At 40.5% G+C, this 16,506-nt stretch overlaps 1 protein-coding gene across 3 annotated transcripts in view; it reads left to right on the top strand.

The window, feature by feature from the left end:
- The window catches only part of CLMN (calmin), a 75,268-nt gene that overhangs the window by 32,242 nt on the left and 26,520 nt on the right, over positions 1–16,506 (top strand). The window lies entirely within an intron of this gene.

Genomic DNA, 16,506 nt, shown 5'->3' with positions numbered 1-16,506 from the left:
TTTGACTGATAACTTTTCTGCCCAGAGCTTATTCCAAAAGTGCCAGGATGCTCCAAAGGCAAGAACAGTGGACAGCAGGTGCTGACATGCCTGGAAGCAACAGGTTTCTTTACAAACACTCAGTTGATGTTGTAGAATTTCCTTTTTAGAGCATTTAAATACAATGGTGACCTTGTCTGTCAAGCAGTTGCATTGTTAGGAAAACCCTTAATAGTTGTGTTTTCTGTATCCCTAGCTGCTCAGCAAACCTGCTTCCCTACAAAAAGCTCTCCTGATGAAGGGAGGGAAAGAAGAGGGGTGTTCATACAGCCTAGTCAGCTCAAGGGAAAGCAGGCACAGTCCTAGGCCAAGCAGGCAGGAGTGTCATTTTCTCATCTCCAGGAAGGAATTAGGGGTCAGGCTAAGATAAACAGATCTACAAGGGGATGGAGAAATAAATCTCCAGAGGATGTTGGCATCAGTGAAATAGTGTCACTATGAGGGTAAGAGAAAGTAACTGCTCTTTGCTTCTAGTCCATATTGAACAGACTGTTTCTGGTTTAAAAATATTCTCTGTGGTGACCTGTCTGAGAATAATTTTGTGTTACTTTCCTGGCTTTATTTCTGGCTTTTGATTTCCCATAGAGATCTGGAGCCTGATGGATTAGACCTGTTTCTGGGAGTAATTGTGGCAGTCAGGAAGGGCCCCATATCTGGAATGTGCTTTCCTTGGCAAGCACTGGGTGGTAGCAACCTTCAGGGTGTGACAGGAGACCTATTTATTTACTTTGGTTCTTATGCTTACTGTAGGGGTTGTTCTGTGTGTCTGATGACAATACTTGTCTCCCAGCCATGGGCTCTGTGATAGCTACACCGTCTAAGACATACACTGCAGAAATTTTTCATTGCTGTTTTATTAATAGACAGCTGGTTTAACAAGGCCGGCTGTTTTATAAATAGGTTAGTTCATTTTAAATTAACGAAGTAATTTGTTAAAGCAGTTGACTTTAACAAGGTATGTTAGTTTTTACCAGTAAAAGTGAGTGAAAGGCTCTTGGAGTAGGAAGCCAAAAGGGTTGTTTTATCCAGGTCCTTCCTTCTCCCTGATTTATTTTTTTTAATATTTCACTCCATCTAAGGGTGGGGCTATGCAAAGAAGACTGTAAGTTGATGTCAGGTAATAATCTACTTAGCTGCAGTGGTGAAATTCCTACTGTAGACTGGACAGAGCAGGCAATAGTGAAAAGGAAAGCCACACCCAAGCCTCTTGCCTTGCCACTGCTATACAAGCGTAGAAAAGCAAAGGTTTCACACTTTTTCTCTACCTCCCAGGGTCTTTTATCTAAAATGGTCTTTTGCTTCAGCCTAGAACATGCCAGCATGCCTTCAGCCCAGGTTCTCTCTGACCCTTCCCATAGCTGAGACTCGTGCACTGCAGCTCCTGATAGGAGAATGTGCTGGAGGCATGTCCTCACACAAAGGTCTGCCCAGCCAAGAATCTCTCTCTGACAATGCCAAAGCGGGTACCTAGTTAGTATAAGGGTGAGAGTTTTCACAATTTCCTCACCCAGTCTGCAACCATTTGCAAAACAGGGACTTCCAGAGCCAGGAGGGAATTTGCTGGTGCAAACATGGGTGAATTTTCCTTCTGTGACTGTGCCTCCCCTTAAGTTCTCACTAAATGTGTTGAATCCTCAGTGTCTGGCTGTGAGGACTTCAACAGTGTAACTATGTGAAGAAGTAATTCCCTTAGTTTTGTTTTTAAACCTGTGCCCTCATGTTTTCATTTGATGTTCCTGAGTTCTTTTGCTGGGAAAGACAGCAAATTAGTCTCTCAGTGCCACTCGTGAGACACTTCACACAAAGAGAAAAATTATTCTGTCAAATCCTAAGTCTTCATTTCTTGAGATCAAATAATCTTACTCTTGCCACCACTCTTGTATCAAAAGATAAAAGAATTGTTTGTCACCGAAAGTATCCATCTGCCAGGTAAGAAGTCATAAGAGATCAGCATGATGTGTTCCAGCACCTCTGTTCTGGTAGAGCATAAAGATGACAGGGCAAAGGCTGGTATCATCCACTGACATTTTTTCAGAGCCAGAGACACAAGACAGCAATTCTCTCTGCCAAACCCACTGCAACTTGGAGATCTTGTTAGGAAACATGCCAGGACCAGCACTGCCTCCTAGTTGTAGGTGGATATTGGCAAGAAGTTCAATGCAGGGTAACCAGAAGGAGTGCTGGAAATATGCAGCTCCTTCTTCTTGCCCTCTAGAATTGAAATAGTCACCAGCATTTATGCTTTATCCATGAGGAAACTGGGACTAACGCTTACATTAATGCCTGGGTAAAGAGGGAAACTGCACACCATGGTGACTTCACAGATTTCCTCCACTGGTTCCCAGGGGCTCCTCAGAAATGTGTAATTCATCATAGCTTAACTGGTACAGCTCTGCATCTTGCTTCTAGAAGTGATTAGTGGCAGGCATGACATGAAGTCAGGATACAGTCCCTTTCCTGGAGTGCCTCTGGTACCTGGCTGAGCAGCAGCTGTCTCAGACTTGAAGAGTAATTAGTGCATCTCTGTTTTGATGCCAGAGGTCAAAAATGTTTTAGGGCTACTGCTAAAGTATGAGATGAGGACTTGCATGCATTGACTTTTGGAAGTAACTTGAACCACAGGTTAGGTTGGTTACATAATGTTGTTACATTATTAAAAATAGGTGTATCCTGAGAAACTGTGGGATTTGACTAGAGTGGGCAAGTTTCAGGGATACTAACTCAGCATTGATTAGCCCATCTCTGTACTTGAAGAACTAACTGTTAGTACAAGATGTGAGTGGAGCAACTGTATTTAGAAACATGTTTCCAGGGAAACATTAGTTTCCCTGGAAGACAACCCTGAGACATGAAATTTTATGTGACTCTTGGGACAAATGTTAAGTTTGAAGACTTTTTTTCCCCTTACTTTTTATAGCAAGTACATTCTGCTCCAAATTCATTTGCTTCAAACCTGTATGGCAAAACCTATTTTAACTGTGCAGTTCAGTATCTCAGTGGATTTCGTTAAGAAAAGGGCCCACACAAGCTGCATTTCAAAGATCCATCTTGCACAGCAACTCAAATCAAATCAGTGTTTTCTAAGCATATCCTGGCATACCATGCAAAGTGTGATTTAAAAGAGCAAGGCTTGAGATGTAACTTGCCTTCTTGTATGACATCAGACAAATCAATCAAATGTAACTTGTTTGTAAAATCAGTATAGGGATAATTTCTTATGTTTTACTTTGAAATTGCATGGATCAGTTTCATAAATTGAATAATTTCAATTATTCTAAAAATCCAGAGGAAAAGGGTCAATTTATACCAGCAGAAAGTTTTTCCTTTGACTGGCAATTCCTTCTGAAGACAGATGATTTTATCTCTTAACCCCTTGGTAGCTTCCTTACCAGTGAGGTTCTCTAGATGACTGCTGCATCTCACTTAGTGAGCAAAGTTTATGTTCTTTATGCAAGGTCTCTGTTGAAATTGTAAATTGTATGAATATTGTCTAAGTACTTTTTGTCATTATTTTGTAAATTTTAATCTGTTCGTATACAAAGTTTTTATTTCTCTGCATGTTATCCGTGACAAAAATACATCCTTTGCTATATAATTGTACTTGTATACCTGATTCTATCCAATTTTTTTTAAATGGAGAGAGTTGCCTGAAAGTCTCTAAGTGGAACAATTTATATAATTAAGCTTTAAAATGCTATGTTTAGTGTCATAGAAGTAAATCAGTTGATTATTATTTTTCCAGCAGAGACATATATGCCAATACTGGCATTTGTAAAAGTCAACAGTTATCTCCATTTTTTAATTTTTTGGCCAAGGTAGGAGAGGCAGACAAGATTTGTCTTGGGAATTTGAATGACCCATGGTCCTTTCTTCTCATCTGTTAATGTCAAAGTGTCTTTGTTTGCTTACACATGTGAGGTTTAATGCGACCATCCTACAAAAAACAGCTATAAAATTAAACCTTTTCAATGTTGAAAGAACTATTATTTATTATTTTATTTATAATGAGATGATCTACAGATTAAATCCGTTTGTTCTAGTGGACAAAGAAAAGCTAAATCCTGATGCCTATTTTGAGCTGTGGGTGCTGTCAAGGAAGAGCTCTGGGACACAGCTGTGCCCAGAATGCTGCAGGATGTGAGATGAGTGAGGAATGAAGGCTCTGCAGACCTTCAAGAGGTGTGCAGCATGTTGTGGTGTCATAGCATCAAATCCTGATTAAATTATGTGCTTAGGGATTTCTGACAAGCTTTTTGTACTTAATTGCCAGCCACGTGTTCCATCTGGCATGGAATTGTAAGTAATTGCGTTCCTGTCTTTGGTCCATACACGCTTTCTTTGCTTTTGTCAACTGCTGATCTCCAGCAGAGCAGCAAAGCCCTCTTCTGACAATGTGTCTCCACTTACAGGGTTCCCAGCTACTCTGCACACACCACAGAAGATGAAGAATGTTCATGTTATGGGTTTTGCTGTTGCTGGACATTTGAAAACAAACAAAAAGTGAAATTACTGGTCTGTCAGCCAGACACAGCTGTAGGCAATAGTGTGAGCTGACTGGCAGTAAAGCAACATGGAGCAAAGTTATTTTTCAATCAAGTTAGGCTTTACCCTATTAATCCACTGAAACTGCAAAGGCTGCATTCAGTGGACTCGTCACTTTATTAAATGGGAGCCAAAGCCAAAGGAAATCCACTTAAGAAAGTTGAACAATATAATTCTGCAGCTGTAGAAATAAATGGGAATAGAGAAGGTATGTTTTCAAAGCCATTCTTATAGCTAAATTGCAGTCATAATTATTAATGGAAAAAATAAACTAAAGGGTGACCATGAAAAGTCTCTGTGAAGTTACACTAAAACAAAATTCCCATCCTGAGTTTTCTGTGACTTTCTTGTGAATGTCATGTTGGTGATCAAGGGAAGAATGGCATGCTGATGAAGTTCAGTTGTAACATTTTCTCCTCTGCTACTTCCAGGTTTCAGTAACTTCCAGGATTAGTAGGTAAAAGGCGTTCCTGTCTTTACAACTTTACTGCACTGGGGTCAATATGCAGGTGCAAACAAAGCTACAACAAGAGAGGCACAGTGCTGTATCAAGTCCTGTTGGATTCCCTCCTTGGCTGTGCAAATGATGATATTGATCAGCAGTTTTGATATTGTTGGATAGATGAATCATGAAAGTCATCTTACAAATTCCTTATTCTCTAAACATTAGGGCCTGACTTTGCAGTCAGTGTTTGTGGGTTCAGTTTCCATTTGGCTTCAAAATGTGAATGATTGCACTGTTACAGATGAGAAGCACAGAGCATGAAAATTCACCCAAGGCCAGAAAGGAATTCCCACAGGCATTTAAGATTTTGAGCCTTCTCCTTGACATACTTTACATAGGATTTTTTATAGAGGTCATACTCTGGTATCCATGACCTTCCTAGCAATATTTTGTAGCAGAGTCTAAATGCTGTTTTGCATTGAGAGTAATTTTAATTTTTTTAATGACACCTCAGTTTCAAAGTAGCATCTTTTGCTTAAAGACTTGGTGTTTTCCTGTTGCCATGCAAGAGGCTGCAATCAGGTTGTTGCATTCCTGATTTTTTTTTCCTCTATGAAGATTTCATTGTGTTTCTAATCCTGAGGGGAGCTGACTGTATGATCATGTTTTAGTCATGATTAGGCAATTCTCTGGTCTGACTTTGCTTGTACTATGGCTGCTGCAAGTGCTTTGATGGTCCTCATTGCCATGCACACTTCAAGCCTGCCAGAGTCCTTGGAATACTTAAAATGTCTTTCCATGATCTCAAAAGGACACACAATGGGGATATGTGAACTCTGGCTCTCAAAAACCCATGAGTCATGTCTCATATTTCTGAAATGCTTTGTTTGTTTTAAGTCATTTCATACAGCTGTAAAGAGTAGAAACTCCTCACAAGAGTTAAGCTTCTCAATGTAAAACCAGGCTCTCAGAACTAAGCAGTTGCTGGGTGGCATGAGCAGGGCAAGGCACTGGTTGCTGCAGAGGACCATGACCATCTGCAAAAGCCTCTCAGCTGAAAGCACCATGCAAGGCAGAATGGCTCTGTCCTGGCTCAAAAACAGCTCTGTGAGATACCTGGACTTCTCTTAAAAGAGCCTTGTACAAGTCATATACAAACAGTCTTTGAAATCTCCAGGTCTGACCACAGACAGGGCCTGAGTGAGGAGATTTCATCATCCCATTCACCCGCAGTGCCAGTGCTTGTACTAGCCCACTGATCTCAGTGTTGGTGATGGTTCTGCATGCAGTGCAGCCTTCCTTATGCTTTTGGTGTCTTTTCCTATTTTACTGCATTGTCCAGCTCCTTATGGATTGCCATAAGGAACTAGAGTGTGTAGTCCTGACAGCAGTGGTGTCCTTTCTGCTGTCCATCCATCCATCCATCCATCCATCCATCCATCCATCCATCCATCCATCCATCCATCCATCCATCCATCCATCTCATTTCCTATGGCTGAAGAAAGATGGAGGCTAAGGTACTGATTTTTTTCCTGTTAGACAGCATGCATGTTCCAGCTCTAAAGGTAACTGGAGGCCTAAAGAAGGTGGAGGTATCACCTATTAACCATATCCAGCACATAGCACCATTCCTCTGGGCTGAAATTGGCAGGTGTGCCTGTCAGAGAGAGGAAAAAGAGGCAGACCAGAAGCTGACTGATTAGAGCTCTTCTGACTCCTACAGCAACAGGAATGCTGCCAGCCCTCATGCTCTGCATTATTCCCATTGCACAACATTCCTGATTTGATATGGCAAATGGAGAAAAAACGAGGAACATGCACTAACCAGAATCCTGTTGTTAGAGCTTGGGGTGAGAGATGCAAGGCAGTGCAACGTGGGGAGCAAGAGTGAGCTCGTGTGATAGTGTTTGTATATGTAAGTGCTCTTGGGCCATGGGCTGCTGTAGGCCAGCTCTGCTGCCAAAGTGTGGCTTGGCACCCTCCCTTGTGCTGGCCCTACCCCTCATGCCAAAATGCCTTTATTCCTTTTGCTAGGGACTATGACATGTATTGGAAAGTCCACCTTTCTCTGGAATATAAGATTACTCTTCTGAGTACAAGCTAATATGGCAAATAAATGGCTTACGTTCCTTTTTGAAGTGTATCTCTTATACACATCTCAGGAGGGATTGTTGTGCATGCTGGACACAGTTCAAAGCAACAAAATACGTGTTCTTTCCATGGGCTTTTTTTTTTTTATTTTAAACTTGGCTTTTGGAAAGATGTTATGATGCCATATGAGCATTGCAGATTGTATTAAAGGAAGGGCTTGTTGCTTGCATGATAATTGGCCCCCTGAAGTTCTTGCTGCTCCCTTTGCTTCTTTGTATTAGATGACACTGCTATGTCTTGTCCCCAGGGATGGAAAAGTCTGATTAGGAGGATGACAGAGCTGAGGTTGAAGGTACAGTGCAAACACACAGTATAGTTATGTAGTAACAGGGCTTTGTTTGAAAGATTTTCTTGCAATGGGTAATAGTGTTCATGAGGAGTGTCTCTCTGGTAAATGTCTTTGGAAATGTCCATGAAGAACTCAGATATTTGCTTGGCACTTAAATCCAAATTCTTTTACATTTGTCTTTCCTTCTGAGCGGATGTGGATGTGGATGGCTATGAAGGACAGAGTGTGAATTTTCATGGCTCCTGCCATGTTCTCACTTGAAATTTGGAAAATAGTTGCAAAAAATAGCCAGGTAGAGAGGTGGTGGCTGTCCTGGAACCACAGGTGAACTATGTAATAACAAAGTGAAGAGGCAAGTCAGTGTCAGTGTGGAAGGTGCATGAAGTGTCTACAGTTCACTGTGCTGGGGTTTTTGATGACATTGGTTTAATGCCATAGAATGGTATATTTTACTGTTGGATCCCCAGAACAAGAGAGCTCATACACACATTGCTCTTCCTTGGTAGATTTGTTCAAACCTGCCTTCAGGCATATAGCTAAAAATGTGGAGCTCCATCAAGAGCTTGAGGGTCAGTCAGTCACTTGAGGGCTGCTCCACATTCTTGGAAACTCAGGAAAAAGTGGGATTCTGAGTGTTACTGCAGGCCTTCATCCGAACTCAGCCCAAGGTTTTGTGTGATGTCTTTTAGTTTTGATTAATTGGTAAGCTGTGCCAATACTATTTGTGAACTATGTTCATACATTATAACCTGGTCTTAGCTCCTGCTGGAGCAAAGAAAAGACTGCTACTGATTTCAGAAAAATAATTTCTCTGCTCATTTTTGGTAGATGGATAGTGTCACCCAGAATAATACCCAGGACTTGCAGCTCCCAATTCCCTGTGCTACCTAAAGCGGTGCTCACCAGGGTGCAGAGGGGACCAGGCTTTCTGCTGTGCTGCCCACAAGGTCTGTGTTAGTCCTAGATGGGCAAGGCTTGGGGTCTTGTGGGGGACACTGCAGGATTGACTTTGCTGAACACTCAGAACTTTGCCATCCTTAGTCTGCCTGTAACTTCTTCTGTGGCAGGCACCCTCTCCAGAAAAGCAGGAGTAACTCTTGAGGCCTCCTAGAATACCTCCCAACAGGTCATTTACGTCAAATGGCAACTCCTCAGGAGTATGTACCGGTCACTGCTAGGCTCTTGCAGTTTATAAAATGCATCTTAAAAAGGATTTCTACTGTGGTTCAGCTTTTTGTCCATTTTAATCTAGCTCTGGCAGCCTACAGTCTGCCTTCATCCATTTTTGAGTGGTGGTTGCCTTGTGCTCCAGTACAGCACCTTATATAGTGTAGCTCCTGCCTCTTATGTTGTTTTTGATTTTCTGTTCCTCTCTGTGCCTCCAAAAGTATCTTGTACCCTCTACTTCAGATCATGTGTCTGGCCCACAATGAACAAAGCATCTGCTTATTCCTCCAAAGCCAGAGGATTTTTCTCTAGTTAATATTAATCTCCATAAATCTCTTCAATCTTTTGCTCTTAGAATTGCATGTATATTTCTGCATGTTTCTAATATTCTCCTGAGTGCCATGCTCCTCACTCTATTTCTTCTGTGCTGCTTATTTGCTTTGATAAGATATTAAAAGGATGAATAAGTGGGAGGGAGGAAGAAGGCAGTATGGCTCTGGATTCTGCATATCCATCCAAGGCCACTCCATTTCTTGAGGACACCAGTGGGTTTTGGTAGTAACTCCCTGCACTGGGTTACTCTTTCTGGTTTTTATTGCTGCTTTTTCAGTACTGCACACATATAATTAAGTTTTACTTCTGAACCTCTTGTAGTGCTGTGTTGTCCAGAAGGCTTTGTAAGCATTCCTTTCTTTGAATAACGTATTGGCTGGGTAATCTCGAGTTGCTGGGGGACGGTGGGGGAAGCAGAAAAGAGAAATCCAGATGCCACTGGCACCCCAGCAAGCAATCCTTTGTGATTTCAGGGCTTTTGCAAGGTAGTTCTGTGACACCGTTGTGGTTGCCTTTCCTTACCTGATTTTAGAAAATTAAACTACTGTCTTTTAAGTGTCCCACAGGTGAAGGCAAATTCCAAAGAAGATTATACCCCTCTGTCTTCTCAGCCTTTCTGTACCATCCTGTGGTGCTTTAAAGATCCTGGTTAATAATAGCGAGAGTTCAAATTTTGTGTTAAAGACTAATTGGTCTAAAGAAGCTCAGGAAACTGCCTGGGACTCTTCTGTGGAAAGTGGATGTGTTCCCAATCCCCTGCACCTGCATTTTCTTCATTTCACTCGCAGATTTAATTACAATGGTTTCAAATGCATAAAAGTACAGTTAAACACCAACCTGTTAACATTAACTGACAAGTGTAGGAAACAGTGGGACTCTGGACACGTGCTAGTTCTCATCTCATTTGGAATGTCAAGAAATAACCCTGACACATAATGTGGGTTTTGTTTGGCTCCTTTGCTCATCTCAAATTATTCAGGCTTTATCACTGTTGTCAGATCTGATGTATAGCAGAATATCTTACTGCATTTCAGATTTTGATGTTTCAACAAAGTTAACCAGCCAAAAGGATTTTTTTCCTCTCTAGAAATGAAAAAATGTGAAGAATAAATGAAAATGAATATGCTTAACAGTTTAGGTTTTCTAGGTTTGCCATAACAAGTAAAGGTAAATGCAAAGTGGAGATGGAAGGGAGTGGACTCTGTGACTAGCCCTTACTCGCCGGATGTAAGATGGTGTCTGGAGGATGATGTATTTTTCATTTTAGATGCCACAGGATGAGATCTGGCCAGGGATCACTTAGAAGTGATACCTAGATACTGGTGCAGATACTAAAATGGCTGTGGGACCTACTCCATGTGGGAGGGAAGGTCTGTGCTAGTAAAACCATGTCGATGTGAACTTTATTCAAGAACCATTTCTCTAACTGATAGGGCTAACTGGTACCTGTCTGAACATGGCAACTACATTTTTGTTAGTTTCAGAAGGGCGCTCTGTATTTTATTTTTGAACAAGTGCAGAGCATCTGACTGGACATACTCAAGTAGGTAGAAAAGGTGCAATGGGTTGAAATTGAAGTTAAGCATTGTGCTTTAAAGCAGAGTTCAATATGCCACCAGTGACAGGGTGAGATATTTTGCCCACTGCAGAGCTGGAGACCTCAGTTCCTTCAAGAAACATGAGCAGTCCCAGGAGGTAAACCATTAGGAGAAGCCAGTGCTAGTGCAGCAAACAGCACTGAACATTGTGAACTCTGGCGAGGAACAACTCTTGAACCATGATGTTATTGGGTGTTGTTGCATTTCTCCTAATGGCAATTGTTGGTAACAGCAAATCCTGTTTCTTTGCATACTCAGAAGGAGGTGTTATGGTCCTTGAACAGTGTGTAATAAACCACAAGAGGTGCTCTGTGCAGCCTGAAAACCCCTTGCTGGATCAACTCTTAAGTCACTTTTTAGATCAATTTCAAAGCCATTGAATTTAATCTAATTAATACTTTATTTGGGTCCAGCAATTTTCACAGTAAGCACTGATGTCTGTTTCATTCAGTGGTCCGAACAGAATTGTTTTTCTCTCTTTTAACCTTGTCAGATTTTGTCTCATTCCTGGTATTCCTGGTATGTAAATGAGAACTTTTTTTAATCTGTTCGATAACATTTCCCATGTATATAAAGAGTCATGCGAACAAAGATGTTTGCTTTTTGATTGAAGGGTACATGAAGGGGAATCTTTACCATCTGCCACTACTAAATTAGTTTTCAAGGGAAAATATAAATCCCTCTTATTGGAAGCTATTTTGATCAGCTCTAATAGTAATATTTTATGTAGGATTTTGCTTCCAAAGCCCAATAGAATTTACAAGTAAATTAATCTAATTCTTGGTAAGAGAAACATCTGTCTCAGACATTATGAGGATTGAAGCACTAAGAGTTTTTTAGAAATCTCATATTCATCCTGTAGTATTTGTCTGGTGCATGTAATCTTAATATACCAATTGCAGCAGTAAATATTTTGCTATAACTAGGCACTGAAGTCCAAAAGAAACCTGTTTAGCTGCAGCTAATGAAAATGTAATGCTTGGATCTTACAGTGTTTGTGTTCTGCAGCACCAACTTGAGTTTTAAAGAATTTTAACCAATAAGACTTGGACTCTGCAACTTTGATGGAATGAAAAAGCCTCAAGCTTTCAACACCTGCCATAGAAATTTAATAAGGACCCTAATAAATGGGTCAGTTTCAACAAACAATTAACTTAACAACTTCATCTGGAGGGCTTAGAGGCCCTGTTCATAAGAGGTAACTTGAGAGCAGACTCATGTTATATAGTGTAGTTAATGTTTCCTTTAGAAAACCAGGGTTTTAAGATTTAATATTTCATGTGCTCCAGATTACATCAAATTGGCATATGGTACACAACAAAGCCTTCAACCCCTGTATAGATCAAACAGAAAATTTATATTAATCTTCTAAGCTGTTTGGGGGTTTCTTAAGCACAAGGAAAATATAGAATTCACAGGAATTCATAAGCTTATAAAATTAATTTTGTGGGCAGTTTGGCTAAAATTATTCCTTATATTTCAATTATGCCTTTAAAATTCACACTCCTACAAATATGGAGATTTTTATGTGCAAGTACTGAGTGCTCACAGAGCAGTGTTGCTGGACTGCACAATATACATGAGAGGAATGTTTGAGCTATTTTTTCATCCTCTTGTGAAAACATGTAATAGAAATTACATCTCTGAGCATTCATAGCTCAATGTGTTTAATGTAACTCTGTGTTGAGATGAAAAAAAAGTACAAGATTTAATTGCACTTTCTGCTGCCCTACTTTACACATTTCATCTCAAACTCTCCAGTTCTTTTGCTGTCAGTTGCTACCCCCAATCCAGTCTCTCTTGCTCACCCCCTTGTACTTTTGTTACAGTACGCCTTTAATCATCCTTCCTATGTCAGATGTGTTGCTTGCATGTGCTCTGTCCTTGGGCTGTGCACCTGAACTTTGTCCCATGTATTGTATTTGAACAGTAGAAGGTCTCCTGGACAAGGATCTCTACTTCCTTAGGGCTGTCAGTATCCGGTATCTGTCATCAACATCCTGGATCTAGTGCCTGACCATGTACTCTAACTAATGGCACGGTCTTTATTTGCCCATAGGCAATTACTTGCATCTATCATCATCTCAAATGAGCAATTTTAGGAAAAATGCATTTTCTAAGATGTCAGTCTGGCTTCCTTCGTGAACACTGTTTGCAGAGAAAGGAGCATTCAGATTTGTTAGTATGATGCCTAGTAATCAGAAATACCTAAGCTGCATCAAAGTGCATGAAGCCCATTTTAAAATCCAATTCTCGTTTTATTTAGTGGCCTGGAGTTCAAAAGTGGATTGCTCAATGTGTGTCCATTAGAGACGGATTGATTGCTTAACTCTATGAACAGGGGCTTGGGGGTGAGGAAGGCAGAAGGAGAGGAATTTGCATTTCCCAAGACTTAGGGTGTCTGAACCACATTCCACTTTGGAGTTAGGCTGTAGTATTTAATTATCATACATTTTCTCATATATTTTTGTTGTGTAATAAGAAGTGTCATTTTCTCCAGATCAAAGACTTTGGCAAATGCTGGGATACATCCAGAGCCATGCACATTATGAACTGGTTCTGTGGAGGCCACTGGGTACTTACAAACTGAATATGGTGGGGTGATTATCCTGGCAAGTTATTGCCACTGAGGCCAAGGGTGGTTAAAGCATGCTCTGTCACAGTTAGATGGCCAACACCAGCATTTCCATCTTGAAGACTTGCTTCTTCATAAGTGAGTGTGTCTATAGAGGTTGTGGCAGAAAGAAGGAAGCTGGATTTTGGGCTTGTTATAAAACTGGAACTTGGCAAGGTGTCCGGAAGGTAAGTTGAAAGTGGATCTACAAGCCAGCCTGGCCTGTTGTGAAGGTTTTAACGTCACTTGATGATGATATTCTAGATTAAATGCTAATGGGTTTGGAAGCAAATTTAAGTGACCTGCTTTGCTTTGGGAGTAATATCCATACATGCAAATCAAGCAATTTCCTGAAGCTATGTAATTACACTGACAAGTGTTCTACTCAAATCAGCTTCCATGTTTCATAGTGCCTTGAAGTGCCCAGCCCCATGGTGGTGTGCCTCAGAGGATTATTCGTAACTGGTTCTACAACAACAGAATAAATAGTATTTAGAAGCAAATCAATATTTGCTATCTCCAATTTGCTGTTTGAACATAGAGGCTCTTAGGGATCAGCTTCCTGCAGGTGATACAAACAGTAGTGACCTTTGAGGAGATTTGGGAGGGGGAGAAGTGGCATTAGCAAATGCCTGAGGAATTTCTAGAGTGATGGGGAAGGAAATAGTGCCACACAGGAAAGCAGACGAACTCCCTTGTGCATTAGCAGCTTAACCTCGATTTTTACCCAACTGGTTTTTGAACTAGCTTAGTTTTACTGTTTGAGAAATTAGTTGCCTTTACCATAAGATTTTACAAAGCAGTGTATCTTTGTGAATATTCAGTACTGGCTAGGGTGCAGTTACTGGGGCTGAGCCAAATTCTGCCAAATTCTGCTGTCCTCTAGGACACAGCTGTGGGACAGAGAACTGTATGGGTTATACAATAGGGTACACCCAATCCTAACAGTACACCTTTTCCTTCTCCAGTGGCTTCTTTGCCTCTAAATCATTGCAGTTAATGCCTGTCAGTGCCCTACCCATGCACTTGGATACAAACACTGCCTCTTACTCTCTCCTGTGAAAGCATGTTGTAGTTGGGCTTACTGGAAGAGTGTGGAAGACCCAGCTTCTGTGAGTGGTCAGAATTTGTCTCCATAATTTTTCCTATATCAAGATCTGAGCTGAGCTGGATCAAAAAGGCAATTCCTGACTTTTTACTACCTTCCAGGATTACATCTTTCAACTTAACCCTCACAGCAGGCATCCTTCTTTTCCAGTATAGGATTTGAGTGCAGGCCAGCCATATGGTGGGTGTAATTATTATTTTATAATAGTGTTATTGCTCTCTAGCTGCCCAGTAAACACAGAGCAGTTTTAGTAAACTATATACATAAGTATAGGAACTTTGCACTTGAATGATTTTCTTCACTTTTATATAATATTAGGTGTGAAGGAGAAAAAAAGATTCAATTTCATTTATAGAAACTGCATAAAGTTTATAGAGTCTCTACAATAGTCTTAAATGAAAAGATTGTGGAGAAGAGTGGCTGTCCTGAAACTGGGAGGTCTACAGGGCTGGAGCAGAATAGCAGTTAAAGGCACACATCACTAAATACCTGTGCTGAACTTTTCCCATTAATTCTGCCATCGAGCATATGGACTGCATTAGGGGTTTCTGTGCCTTAGGGATTTTATAAACACATTTCCTCTCCTTTTTTCTTCCCCTTCAAGTTACTGTTGCTTTAGAATTTTACAGAATCAAATAGTGCCCATTCTGAGGTCATCACTCTTCCTGGAAAGAAGCTGTTTGCCATAGACACAAACTCAGAAACCTGTCTATGTGTGCAAGTGCTTTCCTGAATGTGCCTTTTTTTAATGTTTGGTGTGTGAGCTTCTCGAAGCAGCAATACCAGCTTGGCTCACCCATCCTTTGAGGCATATGTGCAACTCCTGATTTGCATCATGGCAGAATTTCTGCAGCAAAATTAGGAGCTAGTGTGTGCTCAGTTTTATGGGTGATCTGTAAATAAACACAGCTCTCTTTTGCATCCTTATTTACACTGAAAGTGAAGGTTGCCAAAGTGACTGGTGAAAAATATGACAAGAAACCAAGCCTCTGATGATACCAGAAAATACACTATATTTGCTTCTATGAACCTTTCTGTGTTTCCTTTTTGATTTTGGTTGACACTGTAAACCTGTATATCCAGCCTGTTTGATAAGGTCTCCTTTCTCTTTTCTGAAGCCTGGCTCTGGTGGTCATCCAAGCACTCCTCAGCATTTTGGACAAGTTTAATAGGTGGCCCTGTCACCTGCTGCTAGCTCCTCTGCCTGTTCTGCCTTCCCCTTTGCTCCAACACCTGTATTTGAACAGAAAGAAGTATATCTGGGAACAGTTTTGGCTTAACCTCCACCCACTGTCAAAGGTTAATTTTAACAGCTCAGCTGTCGAAGTTACACCCTGGGTGACACACACACTTCTGCTGCTCAGCCGTGGCTGTGGGAGGGAGTGCATGGAAATCCAGTTCTGAAGCTGAGGTGCTGAAGAAAGCGAAGCCCAAGAAATATGTGACACATCTCTCAGTTTATTGTACTTTGGGATTTGTAGGTGGTAAATGCTGTGGGTGTTTTACAGATACTCTGGAGTCCTAATATAATTTACAGTTTCATTTGTAGAGAGCTGTTTCAAATCTTTGCACATTCTTCTAAGACATTTTAAAAGAAAAGCCAACAGCAATAGTTAGTTTGGCATTTTCTATGTTTTCTAAAGCACTTAAAGGGTAATGACTTTTTTAACCAATCTTGGAGAAAATCAGGTTTTATGGAATAAGATGACTTAAAAGGCCTGAATGGACATCAGTGACAGATATACTTTTTGCTGAAAAGCTCTATTCCAATGCATCAAATTAAGGAAAACAGTTATACATATGATTAGAGGCTGCTGACCCTTTGGTTAAAATGATCAAAAAGAACAATATTAAAATTTGATTTACAGAAGCTACTGCTTGGCCTGTAATCAGTCTGACCAATAAAAGCAACCCAGACTTTTTCAGAAGGTGATTTCCCAGTAGACAGGTTAGCTGTTTTTGTAGGGCTGAAGAAACACAAAATGGTTTTAAAATATATTTGATACACTCTATGAGTAAATTGAAATACTAGCATATAACTAGTTTTAATGGGTTTTGTTCATAAATTGCCAGATTTCCTTAATACAAGTGAAACTTGAGAACCACTTGAGAATAATTGTCTTTAAAGTGAAATATTACTTTGACAGTCTTCTTCATTTATATTAAATATACGGTTTACTTTTTATATTAGAAGGTAAATGAAAGCTGGTCAGTAATATG

The sequence above is a fragment of the Prinia subflava genome, chromosome 5, assembly GCF_021018805.1.
Source record: "Prinia subflava isolate CZ2003 ecotype Zambia chromosome 5, Cam_Psub_1.2, whole genome shotgun sequence".
Lineage (NCBI taxonomy): Eukaryota > Metazoa > Chordata > Aves > Passeriformes > Cisticolidae > Prinia > Prinia subflava.
Note: the sequence above shows the minus strand (reverse complement) of the source record. Positions and strands in the feature narration are given on the sequence as shown.